This window comes from Ambystoma mexicanum, chromosome 13, assembly GCF_040938575.1.
Source record: "Ambystoma mexicanum isolate Mex_15411 chromosome 13, UKY_AmexF1_1, whole genome shotgun sequence".
Taxonomy (NCBI): domain Eukaryota; kingdom Metazoa; phylum Chordata; class Amphibia; order Caudata; family Ambystomatidae; genus Ambystoma; species Ambystoma mexicanum.
The window spans coordinates 236,695,655-236,721,260 of NC_090938.1; positions in this window are offsets into that span (position 1 = coordinate 236,695,655).

Here is a 25,606-nt window from a genome sequence, read left to right on the forward strand (position 1 = left end):
TGTTGATGCACATAGTTGACTTTTGGTTTGTGTCATGAGATGGGCATGTCACTGCTGGGGGGGTGAGTGGGTGGGGGGACATTAGTGGGACATGAGTGGGGGCCTGCTGGCAGGTGCCCCTCACTGCTGTGGGGTGGGGGTGCAGGGGGACATGAGTGGGGGCCTGCTGGCAGGTGCCCCTCACTGCTGGGGGGTGGGGGTGCAGGGGGACATGAGTGGGGGCCTGCTGGCAGGTACCCCTCACTGCTGTGGGGTGGGGTGCAGGGGGACATGAGTGGGGGCCTGCAGGCAGGTGCCCCTCACTGCTGGGGGGTGGGGGTGCAGGGGGATATGAGTAGGGGCCTGCTGGTAGGAGACCCTCTCTGCTGGGGGTTGGGGGTGCAGGGGGACATGAGTGGGACATGACTGGGGGCCTGCTGGCAGGTGCCCCTCACTGCTGGGGAGTGGGGATGCAGGGGGACATGAGTGGGGGCCTGCTGGCAGGTGCCCCTCACTCCTGGGGGGTGGGGATGCAGAGGGACATGAGTGGGGGCCTGCTGGCAGGTGCCCCTCACTGCTGGGGGGTGGTGGTGCAGGGGGACATGAGTTGGTGATCATATTGCAAGGTGACATGTGGCTTGGCTGGGGGGCACGCCCATGGTGGATGGGCTGCCTGCGTGACATGACCAGGGGTGCAGGGTAGTTCCCTGTGGTGTGGGCTGCCTGCAGGGGCCGTGGAGGGGGTAGAGGGGACACCTGGGAGGACCCACACTGCCAATTCACGTGTAGGACTCCCTGCGCACCACACTGGAGACACGTACCCCGCTCTGACAGCAAAATCACGTGTGAAACTTCCCGCGAACCCCAGTAATACATGTACCCAGCTCGCACAGGGCCAATCGTGTGTGAAACTTCCCGCAAACCCCAGTAATACACGTCCCCCACTCGCACAGGGCCAATCGCGTGTGAAACTTCCTGCGAACACCGGTAATGCACGTACCCCACTTGCGCAGGGCCTATCACGTGTGAAACTTCCCGCGAACCCCAGTAATACACGTACCCCACTCACACAGGGCCATTCGCGTGTGAAACTTCCCGCGAACCCCAGTAATACACCTACCCCACTCGCACAGGGCCAATCGCTTGTGAAACTTCCCGCGAACCCCAGTAATACACGTACCCCGCTCGCACAGGGCCAATTGCGTGTGAAACTTCCCGCGAACCCCAGTAATCATGAACCCCGCTCGCACAGGGCCAATCGCGTGTGAAAATTCCCGCACACCCCAGTAACACACGTTCCCCGCTTGCCGTGTGCTGTGTGGCGGCCATGTATACTGGTACAGGGTTAGCGTAGCCCTTTGCGCTGGATTGGGGATTTTGATGGCTTTTCCCTGCTCGAGGGGCGTAACTGGCGCTGCTGCAGGGTCGCTGCACCACTGTGCGCCATGGCTGGTTTTGGTAGCTAAAATCCATGAATACGCTGTGCGCGGAAATGGATTTTAGCGCACGCGGCTGGCGCAGAGATTTGCACGTGCACACTGCTAAATTCTATGAATTACCCCCTGAATGTTTAATGGTACATATGGAGTGCTGTATAGAAATGATAGCGTTGGGTGCAGAGGTCTTGCCTGTGATTGGTGGATGCGTTTGTGACTATTTAACAGTACCCAATGAGGTAGTGCTGGACAAAAAAAAGTGGAAAGGGAAGAAGGACTGCTCCTGCTTTACTGGGCCGCGGCCCTCACGGTACTTGGGGAAGCGCACGTGCCACAGTCTGCGCTTCTCACCATGCTAGCCAATGGAAATGGGACTGTGGGGATTATCCAATCAGGTACTGAGGGTGTGGTTCACAGGAAGGGGCGGTAATACTATTTTTCATTACTCTACATAGTGAGGCGGGCTGACATGGAGAAACGCGTTGTGTTGATTTTGGGTGATGCCTTTGTGGTAGATCTGCACAAATATGCCCAGGAAAGACACTTTGATGGCGATTTCGGTTTGGAACAACAGTTTTGGCGTTATGCTTGAACTTTGCAGACAAGTGGCCAGTTTCGCTACAGTTCACGTTGTCGTTGTGCATTATGGCAGCATGCATTTGGGTTACATGGCTTGTTCACGTTTGTTCCATCAACTGAAGCGGTTGATGAATGCAGTGAAGAGGCTTTTTCCTATGTCCGGGTGGTTTTCTCAGCCATACCACCAAGAAGAGTATGGGACTATCCCAATTTATCTTGTTCCCAGCCAGAGGCTGGAAGGGGTCTCATCAACAGAAGCATGTGTGATTGTTTGTCTGCTCGTGGGATGTTCTTCTGCAACAATGACATCATTAATTCTTGAAATGCAAAGTTTTTCCATGCAAATGGCATTTCTTCATCCAGCATTGGTGATGCTCTTTTGTTTTCCCATCTACAGGAGGTGTTGAAAAGTTTACTATAAGAATGTGAGGAGAAGAAAACAGAAAACCCTATGAAAACTGAAAATAAAAGGTGTTTCTCTGGAAGCATCTTAAAATAAAGAAAAAGGCTCTTTTCAGAGCAACCACTGATGACGAAATCCCCTACCCTGGTTGCAATTTATAACTCCATGCCCGCACACAGCACGAAAGCCACATCCGTGGATTTTGAGGATGGCGGCCATGGAAATCGGACTGTGGAGGCTAGGGATTGTGCAATATCATTTCTGGGTGTGGTGTCTACGCAGTGGAATGTTGTACAGAACTGATAGTGTTACATGGGGAGCTCTTTAATGGGATTGGTGGATGCGTGTGTGACTATTTACCAGTCCCGAATGAGGGGTGCTGGAAAGAACATAGTGGAAAGGGAAGAAGGACTGTTCCTGCTTAACTGGGATGCGGCCCTCGTGGTACTTGGGGAAGCACACGTGCCACATACTACTGTTTTCAGCATGCTGCCCATGGGAATGGGACAGTGGGGATTATCGGTACTGAGGGTGTGGTTCACAGGAAGGGGCGTTAATACTTTTCTCCATTACTGTGCGTAGTGAGCCAGGCTGACATGGTTGCCATTACTTGCAAAAGTTATGTAGCATAGCAGAAATTGTTCCAAAATCAATTACACCTCAAAGCTATGTGGGCCGCTACTCTGTTCTGAAAAACTACAAACAGAATGCAGAGCAGTTCTGGGTTGTGACCTTTTGTAGGGCTGCTGCAGAGACCGTGCAACTAGCAAAGAGGCCCACATCGTTAAACCAAATACATACATGTACAATGGCACATTGCGGGGTGTTTGTAAGCATGTAATTTCAAAATAACACTCTGTAGATTGCAGAACATTGTACTTTTCCACTGTCCGAGGGTCCGAATCGTGTCCGCGACATAAGGGCCCGTGCGCAGCGTTGGTGCGGTTGCATGGTGATGTCGCGTTTTGGGCAGAATACTTTGTGCGCATGTGCATAGGTGTCCTATGCACACGGTTGGGATCTTTGGACTGATTAATAGTGCGACACATGTGTCCCGACCATTTTGGGACACTCTGGGTGTTTGTAGGGTATAGCAGGTGGGATGCATACACGTACAGCTAACAGTTGGATGTGGGTGGGCACCTCAAACTACTTAAAGTTCATCACAAGTTTCTCTGCATATGCTGGACAGGGGCAGTGTTACCAGGAGACAGAGGAAGAGATACGCATGCGCATACTTGTGCAACGGACAAACGTCTGCTCCCACAACTAGTTATAGGTGGTTCACAAGATACAGACATGCGTTTCATACATGCATGGTATGGTTGCCTCCATTGTGATTGCTGATAGGCCAGGCAGGTGCGGTGTCCGTAGGACATCTCCCTTTTGCTTAGTTGCGTTCATTCCCACCAGTACTGTGCGCCGCTGAGTCATAAGGGGATTTTTAAAACAAAGGAAAAGCCACATATACACTCAGGAAAAATGAACATATCAACCTTCATTTGTACAAATTCATAAATACTATTAGGAAAGGGAAGGGGTAGCAGAAGTGGATCAATATTGTGGGGAATTGGGGATTTGTACACGTTGGTTGTGAGGGGAGATAGGGATTGAGGTATCATCGTAACGTCTTTGATCACACAGATTTTGAGGGGATGGCGGGCTATGAAATTGGGAAGGTGTACACGTGCAGGTCAGGCAGTGGTATTTTATTTTGTCCATAATATGTCTTTGTACGTAATATTTGAAGGTGGCAAAATTGTTAATCAATTCTTCCATTTTGTCTTTCAGGCTATCCAGTTTGCTATTTACAGAGTTTCTTTCCTTTCCTGTGCCCGTATGCTGTTGTGGAAGGGGAGCCACTTGCGCTGCATTGCTTTACACTATGTTCTCTTAAAGAAAGAAAAATCTGTTAGGTGTACCTGAAGCAACAGATATTAAATATTTCACATTTCAGACTGCGGTGTCATAAGTGATTTCGTCATGAGGGAAATTCTTTTCCAGCCACTCTAATGTTTGACATTGCTGTATACAAAAAGAAACATTATGCGTATGTACCATTCTATACTGCACCACCTGTGCAATTATCAAACTTTAGTGTGCTTACTAAGTTGTAGTGATGTTCTGGTCTTTACTGTAACCGTTCGTTCTTTGTTGCTATGTAAAGCAGCAGTGCAGTAAGATTGTCGAAGGCAGACGTCACTTCTCTTATTGGTGCATTACGTTATGGTGCACTCCCAATGCCTTTGTTCTGTTTCTTTCGTAAGTACACAGTTACCAGACCTACTCTATTTTCCCTTGCAATTCACGTACATGGTACTGTTTGTATATGTTCCTTGTGTTTGCTGAATGGTACCACTATGTACGAGAACCTGTGCCTTTTGTCAAGACCCTCGCCTAAAACCCCCTCTGGCAAACCCATTGGCCAGGTGGTGTCAGGATTCGGGCCTCTAGAGCCTGGCATCCTCTTCAAAAGCCCTCGTGGGGCCAGTCGTGGCGCCTATGGTGCCAGGCTCATAGACCATGAAAAGCAATGTGCTTGGGAACTACTGTATTGTATTGTCAGCCAACATGGAGGCATCCACATAGCTTGGTTCCTAAGAACCAAGCTATGCGGTCTAGTGTTTTGGGTGTGGTAGCCTAGGGACTACTTTACCTGGACTATTTTGTTGGGGGTATTTAAACCACACCCGAGCAAGACAACACGCTTCGCGTTACATTGCAGCTTACAACGTGACGCTCACCGTGTCCAGCTATTCCCTCGAACCTCGGGGAAGCAGAACCTGCAAGGAGACAAAAGGAACATCATTAGCAGCAGCATCTTACCTGCAGTCTTCATCTTTAAACACTTGCAGCAACTGAGAACAGCCTCCTCGAATCTGCACGTCTCCCGGACAGAACGACCTGAAAGAGGAAGATAGAGGCAACATTGAAGAAAGCAGTAGAGACATTTACAAATTACGAACTGCTCAAAAGACTTACCTGGCTGGTTGCCTCTCGGCTGGCACCACTCCGGACATTCCACTCGCGCTGAAGATCACTGCGACCTACAAGCAAGGAAAGCACAGGTTAGCAAAGGCAAGACTTTGCAGCGCTGCGCATAGCGCTTACTTACCGCATCATAGCGCTCTTAATGCACCATCATTTACCAGCAGCGGGGTTCAACCAAGCCAGTTCGCCGCGCTGAAGCTCTGCATACCTAAGGGTGAAAAAAGAGACATTTTGAACAAAGAAAGGCATGCAGGATAGCAACAAAACTAAAGAACAGCAAACGGGCCGGCATCGGTGAAGTAACCGGACCGCACTCGCCCATGAAAGACAACGCGCCCCTGCAAAGAAGGCAGGACGGAGCGCACGCCTAATTCTACCACAAGGTGAGGAGAGGGCACCAGAGGGACTGAAATCATACAGGGGTGGAGAGAGGATACTTACCCCAGTCGGTCAGTCTTGAACACAGTCCTCCTGTATTTTCAGGCAGAACCTTCCCCGCAGACCACATCAGGGCAAAGCTGAGAAGCATACCAGCGAGTAACCTGGTTGGGTGGCGTCCCTGTGGATATCAGGTGAGCATAACACCTTTCTAAGCAGGTTGGATGCCACCCGATGTCCGCGACCAGATACATACTCCGTGAGTGATTTGCGCATCAACATGGCACCAGTGGGTTCAGTATGTTGTACGGTACATGTTTACAAACTAAGGGTATCCTGGCTAAAACCTATGAAATTCAGTGAAAAAACGCTGCTAAAGGGACGTTATGGTTAAGTTGCACTACTAAAGACCTATCAAATTCAGTGAAAAAATGCTTAAGGGACGTTATGGTTCAGTTGCCCTAAGAAAAACCTATCAAATTCCATGCAAAAAGATGGGACATTGCAGTTACTCTGTAGTAATACCAACCTATCCATATTATGGTTACACATAAAACCGAAACTCCCCAGAAATTCACTAGGTATGGTAAACTAAGCAACCCATGACATGAAAGATTACATCACAAATGTCATTGATGACATCACTGATGACATCACATGTCTGGCTTCCTCTTTTTTTGCTGCGGTGGTTGTGGCCTGGGCCTAGAGTCGTGGGTGCATGGCTGAAGGCCGTAGTCTGCAGCATAACTCTACAATACTACCAAACATTTGATTGTGGTATGTGGGCTGCTTAGGGGATATGTTTTTAAAAATGTGAGTACTCATTGGTAGTCGTGTAATAGTGTTTATAGGATAGTGAGATGATGTGTGTTTGTTTGTTGGATTGTGTTCAGATTGTTGGTATTGAAGACTCTAGGCATTTTGGGTTGTATTTATTGGTGAGGTGTTGTTTTCATGGCTGTGATATATTGTGGTGTCTGCGAGTTTAATTATTATATACTTACTGTTTCCTTTGTTGAGGCTGTATGAAGAGTTTTGGCCAGGCGATGCAGTCAAGATTGTAGTGTTTGGCAACAGCCGCTGCAGCATAAGATACCCGGAAGCAAATATTTTGGATTGTGGTTTATGGTCAGGTGTTTCCTTGAATGGGTGTGTTATGCTGTGGTGTTTGTGAGTCCAATTGTTATATACTTACTGTTTGACTTTTTGTGGTTGAATGCAGTTATTTCATAGCAAAACAAAAGAGTTGATGGCTGGAAGGTTTAGAATAAATCTTGACCTCTGGCATTGCTCTGGGCAACCCTCCAGACCATCGTTCTTCGCCTGCCAAGCCATTACAAAAGGGGAAAAACCATATGCAAATCAGGCCTGGTCCCACCCCCAAAGGGGTAGTCCAGCCCGAACTGCTAGGTCACATCCCTTTTGCACGAGACCACAAGCATCCCCAGACATGTTTCAGCCTTGTTGGGCGTCATCAGTGAGGAGTAGCTTGGGTCTCTAGGCCCAGCAGGCAAGGGACCCACGTCTGGGCATACCCTTCCCACTCGGGGTGACAATAGCAAAACAAAAGAGTTGATGGCTGGAAGGTTTAGAATAAATCTTGACCTCTGGCATTGGTCTGGGCAACCCTCCAGACCATCGTTCTTCGCCTGCCAAGCCATTACAAAAGGGGAAAAACCATATGCAAATCAGGCCTGGTCCCACCCCCAAAGGGGTAGTCCAGCCCGAACTGCTAGGCATGCCATGACATGGGTAGTTGGAGCACACATTTTTTTTCAATCACTGTGATAAAAGAAAAAATCACGTTAGTGTGGATAGTTTATAATGACTATTGCATTACATAGTTTTTTGTCAACCCTCATAGTTAGTACTTTAGAAGTACTATAGTTCAAACCAGTGTACTGTGCAATTTGCTCAGTTCCTGCGTTTGTTGATTAAATCATTGGGTCTGTGGAAAAAAAATCCATGCTGGATTTTAAAAAAAACGTTCTACTTTGAGGTACAATATATTTCTTTCATTTATTTCAATAGGAGGAATTGAATAGGTGTATAGTTTTTCATTTGGAAGTGGTGGTAGTACTGTTGCAATTAGATAGCAGTTGGTGTATTCTATTTGTTTATTTCTTTTCCATTTTAGTGGTATTCATCTATCTGTTGACTTGTTGCAGATTTTTGGGACAGTTAGATACCTGTTGGCGTATTCTAACTGGTCATACTTTTGAAGTTCAAGTTTTGGTTATGTTCATACACAGATTAGTTATTACATTTTGGTTTTAAGAATATTAAGTAAGCGTTTACAAGATTTGCTGGTAATCTCTGCTTTAGAGTAATGGTACTATCATTACATTCGAACCATCCACAATTCTTTTTTATATATGCACTGGTTGTGGCTCCTGCGTGGTAGATTATACCTATTGTTGTGAAGGTTTTCTTACCAAGTGATATTTGACCATGTGTGAATCCAGTCAGCTTGCAGTTGTTTTTGGTACCATCTGCATTATAACATAAAAGCATTACTATTATGTATTTACTATGTGTCTGTATTTGTAAGGTGGAACAATTATCGGAATGGCAGGTAGTACATAATCTCAGGGCAGGGGTGCGCGGGAAGTTCCACACGCGAATGTCCTGGCTACGTGTATTTCGGGGTGCGCGGGAAGTTTCACACGCGATATCAGCAGGGTACGTGCATATCAGGGGTGCGCGGGAAGTTCCACACGCGAATGTCCTGGCTACGTGTATTTCGGGGTGCGCGGGAAGTTTCACACGCGATATCAGCAGGGAACGTGCATATCAGGGGTGCGCGGGAAGTTCCACACGCGAATGTCCTGGCTACGTGTATTTCGGGGTGCGCGGGAAGTTTCACATGCGATATCAGCAGGGTACTTGTATTCCAGGGGTGCGTGGGAAGTCACACACACAAAGTCAGCAGGGTACGTGTATATCAGGGGTGCGCCGGAAGTTCCACACGCGAATGTCCTGGCTACGTGTATTTCGGGGTGCGCGGGAAGTTTCACACGCAATATCAGCAGGGTACGTGTATTCCAGGGGTGCGCGGGAAGTTCCACACGCGATTTCAGCAGGGTACGTGTATTACAGGGGTGCGCGGGGAGCACCACACGTGAATTGCACATGTGGGTCCTCCCAGGTGTTCCCTCTACACCCTCCACGGCCCCTGCAGGTGGCTCACACCACAGGGGCCTACCCTGCACATGTCCTGCAGGCATCCCATCCACCATGGCCATGCCCCCCAGCCAACCCACATGTCAACTTGCACTACTGCCCACCAACGCATGTCCCCCTACACGCCCAGCCACCAGGGGCACCCTCCACCAGGCCCACACCCATGTCTCCCACCACCCCCAACCCCCAGCAGTGCAGGGGCAGCCTCCACCAGGCCCCCACCCATGTCCAACTCATGTTCCCCACCACCCCCACCCCCCAGCAGTAGAGGGGCACCCTCCACAAGGCCCCCACCCATGTCCAACTCATGTCCCCACCACCCCCACCCGCCAGCACTGTGGGACACCTGCCAGCAGGCCCCCACCCATGTCCAACTCATGTTCCCCACCACCCCCACCCCCCAGCACTGTGGGGCACCTGCCAGCAGGCCCCCACCCATGTCCAACTCATGTCCCCACCACCCCCACCCCCCAGCACTGTGGGGCACCTGCCAGAAGGCCCCCACCCATGTCCAACTCATGTTCCCCACCACCCCCACCCCCCAGCACTGTGGGGCACCTGCCAGCAGGCCCCCACCCATGTCCAACTCATGTTCCCCACCACCCCCACCCCCAGCAGTGCAGGGGCACCTGCCAGCAGGCCCCCACCCATGTCTCCCACCACCCCCACCCCCCAGCACTGTGGTGCACCTGCCAGCAGGCCCCACCCATGTCCAACTCATGTTCCCCACCCCCAACCCCCCCAGCAGTGCAGGGGCACCTGTCAGCAGGCCCCCACTCATGTCCCCACCACCCCCACCCGCAGCAGTGCAGGGGCACCCTCCACCAGGCCCCCACCCATGTCTCCCACCACCCCCACCCCCACCCCCCAGCAGTGCAGGGGCACCCTCCACCAGGCCCCCACCCATGTCTCCCACCACCCCCAGCACTGTGGGGCACCTGCCAGCAGGCCCCCACCCATGTCCAACTCATGTCCCCACCCCCAGGACTGTGGGGCACCTGCCAGCAGGCCCCCACCCATGTCCAACTCATGTTCCCCACCACCCCCACCCCCCAGCACTGTGGGGCACCTGCCAGCAGGCCCCCACCCATGTCTCCCACCACCCCCACCCCCCAGCAGTGCAGAGGCACCCTCCACCAGGCCCCCACCCATGTCTCCCACCACCCCCACCCCCAGCAGTGCAGGGGCACCCTCCACCAGGCCCCCACCCATGTCTCCCACCACCCCCACCCCCCAGCAGTGCAGGGGTACCCTCCACCAGGCCCCCACCCATATCTCCCACCACCCCCAGCAGTGCAGGGGCACCTTCCACCAGGCCCCCACCCATGTCTCCCACCACCCCCACACCCCAGCACTGTGGGGCACCTGCCAGCAGGCCCCCACCCATGTCCAACTCATGTCCCCACCACCCCCACGCCCCAGCACTGTGGGGCACCTGTCAGCAGTCCCCCACCCATGTCTCCCACCACCCCCACCCCCCAGCAGTGCAGGGGCACCCTCCACCAGGCCCCCACCCATGTCTCCCACCGCCCCCACCCATGTCTCCCACCACCCCCACCCCCCAGCAGTGCAGGGGCACCCTCCACCAGGCCCCCACCCATGCCTCCCACCACCTCCACCCCCCAGCAGTGCAGGGGGCACCCTCCACCAGGCCCCCACCCATGTCTCCCACTGCCCCCACCCCCCAGCACTGTGGGGCACCTGCCAGCAGGCCCCCACCCATGTCCAACTCATGTTCCCCACCACCCCCACCCCCAGCAGTGCAGTGGCACCTGCCAGCAGGCCCCCACCCATGTCTCCCACCACCCCCACCCCCCAGCACTGTGGAGCACCTGCCAGCAGGCCCCACCCATGTCCAACTCATGTTCCCCACCCCCCAATCCCCCAGCAGTGCAGGGGCTCCTGCCAGCAGGCCCCCACTCATGTCCCCACCACCCCCACCCGCAGCAGTGCAGGGGCACCCTCCACCAGGCCCCCACCCATGTCTCCCACCACCCCCACCCCCCAGCAGTGCAGGGGCACCCTCCACCAGGCCCCCACCCATGTCTCTCACCACCCCCACCCCCCAGCACTGTGGGGCACCTGCCAGCAGGCCCCCACCCATGTCCAACTCATGTTCCCCACCACCCCCACCCCCAGGACTGTGGGGCGCCTGCCAGCAGGCCCCCACCCATGTCTCCCACCACCCCCACCCCCCAGCAGTGCAGGGGCACCCTCCACCAGGCCCCCACCCATGTCTCCCACCACCCCCGTCCCCCAGCAGTGCAGGGGTACCCTCCACCAGGCCCCCACCCATGTCTCCCACCACCCCCACATCCCAGCACTGTGGGGCACCTGCCAGCAGGCCCCCACCCATGTCCAACTCATGTCCCCACCACCCCCACCCCCCAGCACTGTGGGGCACCTGTCAGCAGTCCCCCACCCATGTCCAACTCATGTTCTCCACCACCCCAACCCCCCAGCACTGTGGGGCACCTACCAGCAGGCCCCAACCCATGTCTCCCACCACCCCCAACCCCAGCAGTGCAGGGGCACCCTCCACCAGGCCCCCACCCTTGTCTCCCACCGCCCCCACCCATGTCTCCTACCACCCCACCCCCCAGCAGTGCAGGGGCACCCTCCACCAGGCCCTCACCCATGTCTCCCACTGCCCCCACCCATGTCTCCCACCACCCCACCCCCCAGCAGTGCAGGGGCACCCTCCACCAGGCTCCCACCCATGTCTCCCACCACCCCCAGCCCCCAGCAGTGCAGGGGGCACCCTCCACCAGGCCCCCACCCATGTCTCCCACCACCCCCACCCCCCCGGCACTGTGGGGCACCTGCCAGCAGGCCCCCACCCATGTCCAACTCATGTTCCCCACCCCCCCACCCTCCCAGCACTGTGGGGAACCTGCCAGCAGGCCCCCACCCATGTCTCCCACCACCCCCACCCCCCGGCACTGTGGGGCACCTGCCAGCAGGCCCCCACCCATGTCCAACTCATGTTCCCCACCACCCCCACCCCCCAGCAGTGCAGGGGCACCTGCCAGCAGGCCCCCACTCATGTCCCCACCACCCCCAGCCCCCAGCAGTGCAGGGGCACCCTCCACCAGGCCCCCACCCATGTCTCCCACCACCCCCACCCCCCAGCAGTGCAGGGGCACCCTCCACCAGTCCCCCACCCATGTCTACCACCACCCCCACCCCCCAGCACTGTGGGGCACCTGCCAGGAGGCCCCCACCCATGTCCAACTCATGTCCCCACCACCCCCACCCCCCAGCACTGTGGGGCACCTGCCAGCAGGCCCCCACCCATGTCTCCCTCCACTCCCACCCCCAGCAGTGCAGGGGCACCCTCCACCAGGCCCCCACCCTTGTCTCCCACCACCCCCACCCCCCAGCAGTGCAGGGGCACCCTCCACCAGGCCCCCACCCATGTCTCCCACCACCCCCACCCCCCAGCACTGTGGGGCACCTGCCAGCAGGCCCCAACTCATGTTCCCCAGCCAACATGTCATCACAATCTAGATCCCTGGTCCCTATGGTCAGCCTCCAAATGCAAAACACCCACCCGAGTATTGCATCCACCCACTCAGAAATGGCAATTACATGACAGAACACCAATTGCAAGTTTCGAAACAAACACATGTCCCTCACATACACCCAATGGGTGTCAGTGAATCTCAAAACCCATATCATGATATGCATGAAACCAATGAGATGATACTACACATTGAAGTTCTATAAAAGAATATGTATTAAAGGAAACATAAATAGATTCAAAAATAAAGAAACAGAAATGGGAATGTACAAAAATGAAAAGAAGCATGTCCGTGAAAAAAAGCAAAACCAAAAATCATAATCCAAAGTAATGGTGTCCAAAGTCACTATCCACAAAAGCAAATCCAATGGGAAATAATAATTGAAAGCCATTGCTCCATGGGTAAATTGTGAAAGAAAAATAAAATCCAACAGTGAACTATGTACAGACGAACAAGCCAGGGTCCATTATCCCAAAAAAAGAAATGAAACCTATCTAACAATACTAACTAATAAAATAAACTATATAAAAAAAATGTGGCCAATGTCCAAAAGGTCCAAAATAAATCAAAAAACAAAGGAAACCTAACACTACCTAAATAACTATGTACCAGGGCAGCGGGCTACTCTGACGGCTCACTTTTTGATGTCCCGGGCATCATCGAACTCCTGCTCAATGTCCCGGAGGCAGTCCTCCTTCATGGCCCCGAGGGTCCGCAGGGCCGTCGACGTGTCCACCTCCAACCCCCTGCGGATTGCCTCGAGGCACTCGGCCCGCCTCAGGGCCCTCCGCATGGAGTTCTCCGCCCTGACCATTGTGAGCCGTGCCTCTTCCGCCCGCTGCCGCTCCGCATCTATGGCGTGGCCCAACCGCTGCCACACGGAAGACCCTCTCTGTCCTGGGTCCTCCTGCCCTCCGGCCGATGCCTGCCCCTCCGATGTTGAAGGCCCCGAGCCTTCATGGCTCCCACCACGTTGCTGCTGCTGCTGTGCCTCTGCCCATGCACTGCCTCCTGCTGCCTGCACATCCTCCGCCGGCAGGGGTGCAGTCGTTGATGTGGCCACCCCTGCTGGACGTCCGACTCCCGACTGTGGCAGGGATGCCTCCTTCACCAGCCTGGCCGCACCGTCAGAAGCAGCTCCACAGGGCACCCAGGTGACTCATGGGTGGGAAGATGGCACGGAGGACGACTGGCGCATAGGGGGTTCAGTTGAGGAGGGGGTCATAGCAAGCCCCATCAAACGGAGGAATCCGGCCTGGGTGACCTGTCCAGCAGGCTGACGTGGTCAACGAGCCATTCGAGATGACGTGCAGTCTCCTCATGAAAAGACTGCAGGTCAACTCGCATGGCCCGTTGACGCAACGCCACACCAGTCAGAACAGGCTCAACCCGGACCCGGATAGCCACGTCCGCAGGCAGAGGAAGGCCAGTTGTTGTTTGCTCATCCCCTGCCTGAAAACGGGTCTGGACGTAGGCATCCCTGCTGGTGCAAGATGATGCAGGGACAGGATCAGGGACAGGATTGCACACAGGAACCTCCGCGGCGGCCTGTGCTGCCTCCTGTCCCTGGTCCTGCACTGCACCACTAGCACCAGTGGGATCCCCACCTCCAGACCCCGTCTCTGTTGCTTGCACGGCCACCTCCTCCACCAAACCCCCCAGCAAACTGGATGACTCCATGCCATCTTCTCCCGTTGGGCCCTGTGGGGTCCCAGCTGCCCCTTCTGCTCGCGAGGAGTCCAACTCCAACCTCTGCCTCTTGGACCTCCCCCCGGCAGCTGCGGCCTGGGACGCGGCACCGGACTCCTCACTCCCCGACGAGATGACAACATGGGAGGGGAGCCGGGCCTTGTGTCTCCGGCTGGCGGTGGGATCCCCGCCGCTGTGCTCCACAGCACCTTCTCCGCCCTCTTCATCAGTTGACGCTGCAGACAGGGAGAAATAAAACACAGGCATCAGGGCACTGTACAATGGACACATACACACATGACAGTTGTACATGAGTGGCATTGGCAAACCTCAGACATGCCATCACAATCCCCAACACACATGTCATTTCAACTCGCACACATGAGCCATACCACAGCCATATCGCAACTGCCAGCACCATCCATACCCATACAACAGCATGAGCAGGCAAAGCTGAGCCAGACATCACATGCAACACAGGAAGTGCACCACACATGTACACACACCACCACACTTGCATGCATGTGTACACCTCTGCCAAGTGTCGCAGTGGTCAGATGGGCATCCATGTCACATCTGCCAATCAGGCTTCCACATCCCGCTGTCACATGCATCCATGTTGCATCACTGTTGCACCCTTGTCAAATACACATGTACACAGTGCTGATAAATGCAGCTGAAAACAACATACATGCGTGACATCACGGACATGTCTACTTACATACACATTCATCCAAACATGTGTGCCCACACAACTGCATTTGGCATGCAAGCCTACACACACAAGCACCATCCATGTCTCACACATTACAGCCCTCGAATGTGTTAGCCCCACGGCCCTGTACACCCCCACCCATACTCGACCCCATACAAACAGATGTGCAACCTGCACACTACTGAAACATCACCACACGCACAGCTCACAATCAGGATGCATGTACACTTACCGCTCGACTCCAGACGGGTCTGCCTCTCAAGGACCTGGACGTGGAGCGCTGGGGATATGCGTTCCAGGGCCCTCATCTGATCTTCCGACAAGTGGCCCTGGCGACCCTTGGCATCCGCTGCCTTCAAGAGGCGCCGGGCCTTGTTCAGGGTCCTGGACCTGAAGTCCTCCCAGCGCTTCTTGACATGTTGGAAGTCGGGGACTGCCACTCCCCCCCGTGTTGATGGCAGTCACAATGTCAGTCCAGATCCGAGTATGTCCTTCCTTGTCGGCGCGGGAACTTCCGAAGAGGGCATCATACTGCCCCAGGACTTGCTCCACCAGGACACCAACTTCAGTAGCACTGAAGCTGGTGCCCCTCTGCCTCTCTGGCCGGGGGTTGTCAGTGGTGCCAGATGTTGCAGTGCCCGACATGACAACCCCAGAGGCAGGAGTGGGTGGGCAACTGGGTCCTGGGGCTGGGCTGTGGAGCGATGGAATCCCAGTCGGGAGTCTTCGGTTCCAGCAGGGGTGGTCACAGCAACAGCACCCCTGGCTGATGTGCAGGCAGCAAATGGCAGGGCACGTGGGCAGCAGGCAGTCAGGCAGCAGCAGATGGCAGGTGGGAGCGTGCTCGGGGCTCTGGGGGGCAGTAGTTCGGCCTTCTGGGCAGGTGCGTGGTCTTCCGTGTGCTTACGCGTGGCCAGCTTGATACGTAGTGATTTGGCACGTGAAAATTCGGCACGTCAGCGTGTAATTCGAGGAAAGGCAATTAGCGCGTAAGCGTGTCTGCACGCATACGCAATTTCATTGGACAGAAGGCCCCTCAAGCGCAAGCGCCCCTGTGACGAGCACAGGCGTGCATGGGCATTTCAGAGCGCGTGAAAAACTGCGCGTCCGCGTGTAATACGAGGAAAGGGCCCATGCGCGTAAGTGACGTGACGCGCGCGTGCGTTTCCTTCAGCACGGGTTAAAGGTGAGCGGGCCCAGCAGTTCGCTGTACGTGCCTTTCGTGGAAACCGACGTGTGTTGCTGCTTCCTGTTGTTTTGAGCGCCATCACAACTTCACAGCTATCAAGGACGTATCTCTTCTTTTGGCGGGGGTATTGGCTACGCGTGTTTTTCTGCATCGCGCTAGTCAGACGGTGAGTCGCACACGCTCTTTTTCCGACTGCGGGTGCCCCTGTGTATCGCACCCATTTTCGATCTCATAGTAGCCTGCGTGTCCCACGCATACGCGTTATTCGTGTTACTGGGTGCCACCGCGTACTGCGGGAGGTTGAATCCATGCATGTAGGCTGCAGGGTTGCGTGCACGGTTTTACTGCAGTTTTGGGGTTCCTGAGCGTTGCGTGACCCATCACTACATCACCGGGGTCACATACAGCCTTGCAGGTGCAGGGGGGCTGTTAACATCTTGCTTCCCACCCCCTTCACCCCAATTGCCCAGGTCAATTGTGGTGTACACCTCCCATTGGCACCACTCCATCTGTGCCGGCACTACTACATCTGTGCCATGGTTGGGAGGACACCAAAGGTGAGGGGCGCCTCAGCTGGGCGTACTCCTGATGGCGGGCGTGGTCGTGGCCGTGGTGACCAGGGAGTAGGGGGACTCCAGGGTGTCCAGGGCGGCCACAGAGGGGGAAGAGGCAGGGGTGCGCCACTTGAGCACAATGTTGTGCCATGTGTCGGTGCAGTCATGCCACCACCCCCTGTGGTTCCGGGGGATGCAGCTTCTGCATCTGGCACTGGCGCCCGTGTGACCCGGCAGTCCGTTCCATCGACTGCCACGGGCCGAAGGGTAGTGGTAGCTGCAGGTGCAGCTGTGGACACCGCCACCCAGGCTCGGGGTCTGCCAGCGCAGGCTGCGTTGGCACTTGAAGAGCCCTTGGTAGATCTCCAACAGGCCAGGGGGGAAACCATAGGGGCATGCCGGGCTGCTCAGACCAAGACACGTGTCCCTGGAGCAGTCATGTCATCTGCTGCCCCGAACAGCCGGGTGTTGGCAAGTGCAGGGGCAGATGCACCCAACAGCACCCGGTTGTGAGTCTGCCAACCAGGACCGTTGCGGTCAATGACCCTGCCACAGCTGATGTTGCTGCGCAGGGTCCATTAGTGGGCACCCAGCTGCCACCGACACAAGTCAGGCCTTTGGTCATCCCTCCACCTGCCACTCCCTTGGCTCAATCCACCGAACCCACTGGCCATACTGGTCAGGGCGGCATTAGCCAGCCAGGGTCTGCGCCACAGTCCAAGAGGAGGAAGGTTGCACCTGCAGAAGAAGCTGGGACCCCACACACAGCCACGACCTCCTGCACGTCGAGGAAGAAGCCTTTATGTAAGCAGGAACTGGACTTCCTCGTCGACTATGTGCGGGGCCACAGCCGTGACATGCTAGTGGGTGCCAATAGTCAGACTACGGCTGCCCAATGTGACACCCACTGGAAGCATGTTGCGGAACATGTCAGTTCATTCGGCCATGAGGTGCGCACGACGCAAGAGTGCAAAAAGCGTTGGAATGACATCAAACGCAGCACTAAGGCTAAGCGTGCCTCTAATTACAACTTGACTGTGGTGACTGGCGGTGGGCCTGCACCAGAGGAGGAAGAGCTCACTCGCATGAGGCACTCGTTGCAGAGTTCATACCACCTGAATTGGTCGAAGGAGTGGGAGAGATGCTGGACTTTGATGCCCAGTCCAGTGAGTGTTGATGCGTGTTTGTTGAGGACGTGTGTGTTTCACTTGTGGGATGTGTTGTGCATGATTGCCGCTACATGTGACATGTACATGGTTCTGATGTGTAAGTAATTCAATGCTTCCGTCATGCATGTCTCCTCTGCCTGCATGTGGGGACTCGATGTAGGCATGCTCCCTTGCCCCTCCTCTGCCACTCTGCACCCCAGTTCCACATTTGCACTGGTGTTCTTCAATCTAGCCAATGTGTACTTTCTTGTTCATGCGTGTTGTGTAGATGCTAACTTCCAGCGTAGAATCTGCCAAACATATGCGGTGTGGTACAGCCTTAGTACTTGATGCAGGGTATCTCACTTGTACTGTGCATAGGTCAGATGTCCCGCAGGGACATGAGTGCCCATTCATGCTCCATGTGCATTGCACGCATGCCCCTATGTGTCCTTGACTGGATGATCACTGTAATACAAGTCCTTGGTTACATACATTGCCTGCCATCTCATCAGCCTTCCCATGTCAACTGTGGCCCAGTCCTGCGTTGCACACATGTTTAGGGTCTGACAATCTGTGTGGCTCACAGGCCTCAGCCTGTTCAATGGCCAATGACTCTGTCCAACTGTTGTTGTGTCTTCTTCACACATGGGCGGAATCCAGAGTTGTCATCATGTGTTCTGCTTACTGTCCCAGCATCATTTACAGTGTTGTCACTTGAATCATATTAAGCTGTTGATGCCAGTCAACACTGCCTGTCAATACACAGGTGTATGGTCAGCCTTTTGATACCATGCTAGGCATCCCTGCTTTGGTACTGGGGTGGAGGGGTGCTTGGCTTCTAGATATGGTACACATTGAATGCACAATGCACGTGATGTCTAAATTTGACATTGCACTGCCTTCACATTTCCTGGCACACACCATGGAGTCCTTGTACATGTAGGTAGTGAGTGGCGTACACATTTTCTGCACTGCATAGACCCACTTCCATGGAAACTGCCACCTTTCAACTGGTCTGATCACAGAAGCAATTCAAAGTTGGCCCAGCATGCATGCCAGGTTATATGTTGTGTGTCACATGTCTGCCTGATGCGTTTGCTGGCGGTGTGTGTGTGTGTGTGTTGTGTGCTTCTGACATGTGTAGTGACCTTTTTTCTCTCTATTTTTCAGGTGATGACGCAATGGAGGAGGAGGATGGTGTTGTCATGCCAGACCAGGGTTGTTACCACTACATCAACCCGGCACTAGTGGGGGTCGTGGGGTGGTAGGCCACGAAAACCCCCAAGTGCTACAGTCCATCTTGTCTCTGGCTGCCTATGAGTCCAGCCTTGATGACGACTCTGACGTCCATGTTGAGTTGGATGAGCATCAAGTCCATGTGTCAGGGGTGAGTGATTCTGATGTGGACACTCCTCTGTCTGCGACACCTGCACTGAGGGATCAGACAGTCTTGGTTCCTCCGCCCGTGGTGGATTGGGACGCAGGGTCACCCTCCACACCAGTCACTGATGTGCCTGGGACATCACGTCGACGGGGGCATGTAGTCATGCAGCCGCGGGCGGTGCCAACACAGCGAGGACCCCCGGTCCTTGGGTCCCACAGGGGTCAAGCCCGGCAACGCGGTCGCCGCGCGCAACCGCAGTATACTGAGTAGGAGCAAGACATGACTGCCAATTCAGAACGGCAGGGGGCAGCAATGGAGAACATCGCTGAGAGCATGGAGCGTGTGGCCCGATCTGTGCTCCCCCCTGCTAGGGAGGTGCTTCTCCAGCAGCAGGCAGCACGGTCCACGGCCCGCTCGCTCAGGCTGGGCATGGCGGCCTCAGACAGGGCACGCCATGCTGAAATGCTGTCTCTGCGTCAAGCAATTGCTGCTCACGCAGAGGCACACATTGATGCCCTGAGGGAGGAGTATGCTTCCCTCAGATCCACTCTGGGTGTCCTTATGATGTCCCAGAGGCAGCAGGCAGAGGAGAGGTTTGCACAGCTTGAGCGTACCATCTCGGCTGAGCTACAGGCGAGACCGGGAGGTGCAGCAGTTGTCCAGCCAGGCCTTGCAGGAGGAACTCCGTGTTACACGGGCTACCTTGCAAGAGGAAGCACGTGTATCACGTGAGGTTCTGCATGCAGAACTACGTCACATCGCCACACAGAACCAGGCTCACCCATCCGGCAGACTTGCTGCCGACGAGGGGCAAGCTGCGGCTAGGCGTGGCCAGGCTACTGTGCCACGTCCTCCTTTCCAGGATGAGCCAGACTCGGACGACCATCTATCTCCCACATAGGTCAGGCTGTGCAGGCATTGAGCCCATGGAGGTTTTTTTTTTGGCTCGGCATCATCGCATGTGGATGTTGAGCAGCACCCTGTACCTCCCACCTCCTGGGTGCCTCCCCTCCCCCCCGGGTCGTATGTGGCCATTTTTGATTTTTCTTTTAGTTTAGTTAGTTAAGTTTCTGTTTGATAGTTAGTTTAATTAGGTAATGTAGGTTTTCCATAGTTAGTGTAATTAGTTAATAGTTAATATAGTTTAAAATTGCTTGTCTATTGTGCTTTCATGTGACGGTGCGGTGCTTTGTGGCTTTTGAAGGCATCCACTGTCTGTTCCAGCTGGGCCCTTCAGGCTTGTCTTGTGTATGTGTTTGCTGCTTGGGGTCCTTGACTCACATATGCCACTCCTGCCTCCCTTATCCATGGGCTCGCAAGGATGGTTCGGTGTCACAAACTTTTACACAAGAGCTTTGGACTGTCATATCTGTGGCATGTCTGGTGCTGTGTGACTTGTGTTTACACCCCTAGTGGGGATGATTTTGGTGTGATTGTCCACTGTTCCGCTTTTGCTAGATGGGGTGTTTCATGATTAATGTGTACATTAATTGCTATGCATTGTGTAGTATGTTTCTTATCTTTACTGTACACGTGCTTGTTGCAATTCATGCTGTAGATAGTGTTCCACACTTTGGATGTGAAAGACGGACTGATGGTGTGATTTATGATGTGACTCTCTGACATGGTCAAGTAATGAGATGCCTGAAGAGACACACACAGATGACTTTTATGCTTTAATCATGTGTTTCATGCCCTTTCTGCAGGGGGATGAGCCTCCAGAGCACCTTTGCCAGCAGACATGGCCCATTGGACGGCGTCATTCTGGATACGTTTGTTGGTGCCCACATGCACATGTGTGCACAAGCAGAGGCACAGGGATTGCAGACCTACATCCTAGAACTGCTGACGTGTTCCAAGGAACTCCAGGCAAGGTGAGCAGCACAGGGGGGCCACAACACAGCAAAGCTTGCACCAGGCGAGTTGCACGTGCAGGCTTAGTCACAGCACTGAGGGTGAGCTTGGACAAAAATTGGGGTTGAAGCACACAATGCAGCTCAGATGTGTTGGTGGACTGATGGCTGTTGATTGTAAGGTTGTCTGGGACACCTGCAGGGGCAGTGGCACATACCCTCCGGTACACCAAGGTCCATTGAGGCACTTGTATCAACCATGTATCCTTCCGAGACATGGAAAGGGGCAGCTCACAGGGACATACAGCAAGGGACATACTCGGGTGCAGTGCATTTCATTTCCATGTACTTTATGATAAATGCACTGCCAACTTTGTTTCGGTCATGGTGGTACGCAACTTGCTCTGAAGTCATGGCTTGCTATATGGGTCTGTCTGCTTACCCAGGGAACATTGCATGTTGTGTGAATTGTGACACATTGGTGTTCCATTTGCCACGCAAACCACCGGCGGCTGACTTACTGCATTGACTGTGTATGACCCGTCACAGGGGTAATGTTATATATGGGCACGAAGCATCTACACCAGATTGTCTGTTTGTAGAGTAGTTTGTTGCTATGGGGCATGTTTGGTGGTGTGTTTTTGTGTAATTGGCACGTACAGGTTGTTGACTGTGGCTCTCTTTGCAGCATTGCAGTGCTCCTGTAACCGGACCTGAGAGTGCGCAGGCAGGAGGCCAGCACTCAAAACCAGAGCTAAGTGTCTTGTTGTTTTTCTTTCAAACTGCTCTGCATAGGCTTGCTGGGGGGTCCACTAATGCATGGATGTATGTGTGATTCAATTTGGTATGTTTTTTCCCCCTAATCACCCGGAATCCTATGCAATTTTGAACCCTGTACCCTCTACCCGGTGTTCCTGCTTCCCGTACCTATCCAAGCAACGTTCCCTAACCCTCTTTCCCCGCTGGGGTTGCGGATGCCTGTGTAAGCCCCGAACTTGCAGGTGCCAAAACCCTAGAGGGGGTGGTTGGTTCGTACCACTCCTAAGCCTGGACTACAGAAGGCCATGACAATGATGTCCAAGTTTGTTTGGATTGTGTATGTGTTCATGCAGGTAGTACATTTTTGTGCATTCCCTACTTTCATGTGTCATTCCTCCTCCCCTCTCCTGCCACTCATTCCAGTTATCCAGTGTGCCAACACCTGTCCCGACTGCATATCCCTGAACCTCCTTCCCCACCAGGGTCTCAGGGGCCTGTGTGAGTTTGACCTTGCAGGCACCCGGGACACGGTGGGGGTGGTTGTTTCGTGACACTCCCGCGCCTGTACACGGGACCTGTGACAGTACACATCCGTTCATGGTGCATCATCCTATGTTATGTACCACACATGGTTCACATCCTGTTGTGACATTGTTTTACTGTGCTACCTTGGTTGTTGCATCATTGTGGTAGTACTTGGCCTTTGTGAGGTACTGCTACGTCACGTCATCTACTGGAGGGTGTTCTGGTTCGTTTTTATGCCTTGGATTTTGTGATTTTGGAAATGAGTGTGGATTCTGAGGGTGCAGGCACCTTTTTACACACAAGGTGGGAGATGGTGACGAAGGGTAAAGGTGATCCTGTGGCCAGGTGGAATTGAGGGTTGAAGGCTCCATGACCCAGGTGCAGTTGTTCAGTGGGTCATGGTCATTTGTGAGGGAGGGTGGGGTTGTTGTTAATAGTTGCCTTGCCCTGCAGTGTGATGGGAACTCTGACATTGTAATGGTGGTATCCTATGTACATGTGTTCTGCTGATCAATGCCTGTTCATGTGTTGTGTTTACCTTTCAGGTGCGAGGGGATAGTTGTGGTTTGACATGCTGGGGTGTACACATGGTGAATGTTCACATGTGATGTGTAGAGAACACTGATGGTCACTTGAGTGCACATGCATATGTTGAGTGCATGTCCTTGCAGACCCACACACCTGCACTCTGATGCACTACATGTACTCCCACCCTTGCATATCCACGTGTACACTGTTTGCCTTCTGGTGGCCACTGTGTCCCTGCAGCACATGTTCTGTGACCAATAATGGATCCTGTACATGCCTAATTTGCTTTTTGATGTGGTCTGTCGCTTAGATGTGATGCTCAGGGTGTGCATCACACACAATGGCTGTTCACTGTGCTGTGCTCTGAGCAGTGTGTTGCAGGAGTAGGACACAGCACACAGAAGCTGCAGTGTTGATTTTGCAATGTGCATGTAGACAGGCATTCATTGTTATGTTATGTCTACAACTCTTGTAATGCATTTGGAAATGACTTATTTTGGGTGGGAGGTTGTTGGTCTGTCATTTCATCTGATTCCAGGTCAGGCATCATTGTCTGATGCCACTGTACATTTTGTACATGGCAATGTGTACCTCATTGTTACTGTGTTCGTGTATGGGTATTGCTTGCCATGTCATGTTGTGGTTTGGGAGGGTTTGAATGACATAACAGTGATGGCCATGGCCTGTTTTGCAGGTGTGTGTGATGCACACCTTGCATGTCAGGGTCATCCGCTCCTCAGAGCAACTAGCTGGGGGTAGATCTCTCTCCGTGGCAGGGCCCTCCCTCTGGAACAGCCTTCCTGCCTCACTTGAACTTGAGGGGAACTATCTCCGGTTCGGGAAGCACCTCAAGACCTTCCTCTTTGCTTCTGCTTTCTCTCTGCCTCTCCCTTGCGGAATTCTTCACTGGAACTGCACTGGATCTGCAACTGGGCCACTCTCACCGACCTCGGCCCCTGGCCCAGCCACTCTCCACTTGCACTGCCTCCCTGGCAACCCCTGCACTGCGGTACTGTCTCTCTATCCCCACAGCCCCCCCTTCCCAGCACTTGTCTGCACTTACCTTTGTAGTTGCCACCAGCTGACCTATGTATTTGTTTTTTGGTCTACTTCCCCTGTACTGCACTCCCCCTCCCTCCCCTTCCCCTTGCACTTTTCCCTTCCCTCTACCCTTGCACTTGCACAATCTAAATGACACCTGGCCTAGTAGTACCGTTGTCTGTCTTCCCTTGTTCCCCACTCCCTGCCTCATCGCACCTTGAAATACTTGTGTATAGGCCATATCATGTCATATGTCATGTGTGCCTTTTGGTCACACAGGATAGCTTGTGTTTAAGTAGCTAGGGATGCAGACAATGTGGCACTTCCATGGCAACTATCTCAGGGTGGTAAGGTTGTGACAGTTAACTGTCTCTTTGTCATCATCGATTGTCACCTGGTATGTGCCAGGCCTGTGTGCACTCCGCAGGGGTGGGAGTTTAGGTGAAAAATGTGGCCACAAGCTTGGTCCGGGCTTCCTCGCCACGTGCCCTGTCCCCTCCCATGGGCAGCGCATGTGCCTGTGGTTGGGGATGTGGGGGCACCACCATGTCCACCGGGACGCCCTGCCGTGTTGCAACATTGTGCAGGACACATGCTGCCACAATGATCCTGCACACTACTGGTGGTGCATAGAGTAGTTGCCCGCCAGAGCGGTCAAGGGAGCGGAAACGTGACTTGAGCACTCTGAATGTGCGCTCCACTATGGCCCTGGTTGCAATATGGGCGGCGTTGTATCTTACCTGGGGTGGTGTGGTGGGGTTCCGGATTGGCGTCATCATGTGGTTGCTCAGAGGGTAGGCACTGTCCCCTGGGGAGGTGTTAATAGTTGAGATTATTAGGGTTTGGGTATTTGTCTGTGTGTGACTTGCATGCATGTGCAAGGGCATTTGTACTCACCTAGGAGCCATGTGTCGCCATGCTGCCCAGCTTCCAGGGCCCGGCTAAGGACGGACATTCTGTATATGAAACGCTCATGGGTGGAGCCAGGGTAGTTTGCAAAAACAGAGGTGATGATTCCCTTTGCATCGCAGACCACCTGTACATTGATGGAATGCCAGTGCTTGCGGTTTCGGTAGATGTGCTCAGTGGCCCTAGGTGGACGTAGGGCCACATGGGTGCAATCTATGGCACCGAGCACTTTGGGGAAGTGTGCCACCCTGAAAAAATCCAGGACAACGGCCTGCCTTTCTGCGGGTGTTCTGGGCATGTATATGTGCCTGCGGACATCAGGGGCGCGCTGTCATGATTGCCAGTACCTGGTGTAGGCAGCGTGACTGCGTGGCCTGTGAGACCCCCCCACTATGGCAGTAGTCCGCTGAAATGACCCAGTGGCCAAAAAATGCAGGACATCGAGCACCTTCTCCAAGGGGCTCAATGCTTGGGAGCAAAGGGTGGGGGATGTAAGGTCATCTTCCCACTCCCTGACCAGGTCTACCTATACCTGCCATAGACCTGGTCATCAGGCATCCCAAAAAGGCTTGTCCGTGGTGCGAAAATGCGTGCCCTGGCTATTCTCCTCCTCCTGCGGTGTCCCACAATCAGTGCTGCGACAAATGGGGCATTCATCGTAGCTGTATATACATGTTTGTTGTTTGCGTGCACTTTTGTACTGTGCGCAGGGACGCTTCCGCCTGCCTTCGTGTGGCGGACGCGTTGACACCTGTGTGCGTCTTTTGCCGTGCACGGGTTTCTCGTATTCAGATCCATGAATACGGGTTGTTCGCGTGCGTGTGGGCGTTCCGTGT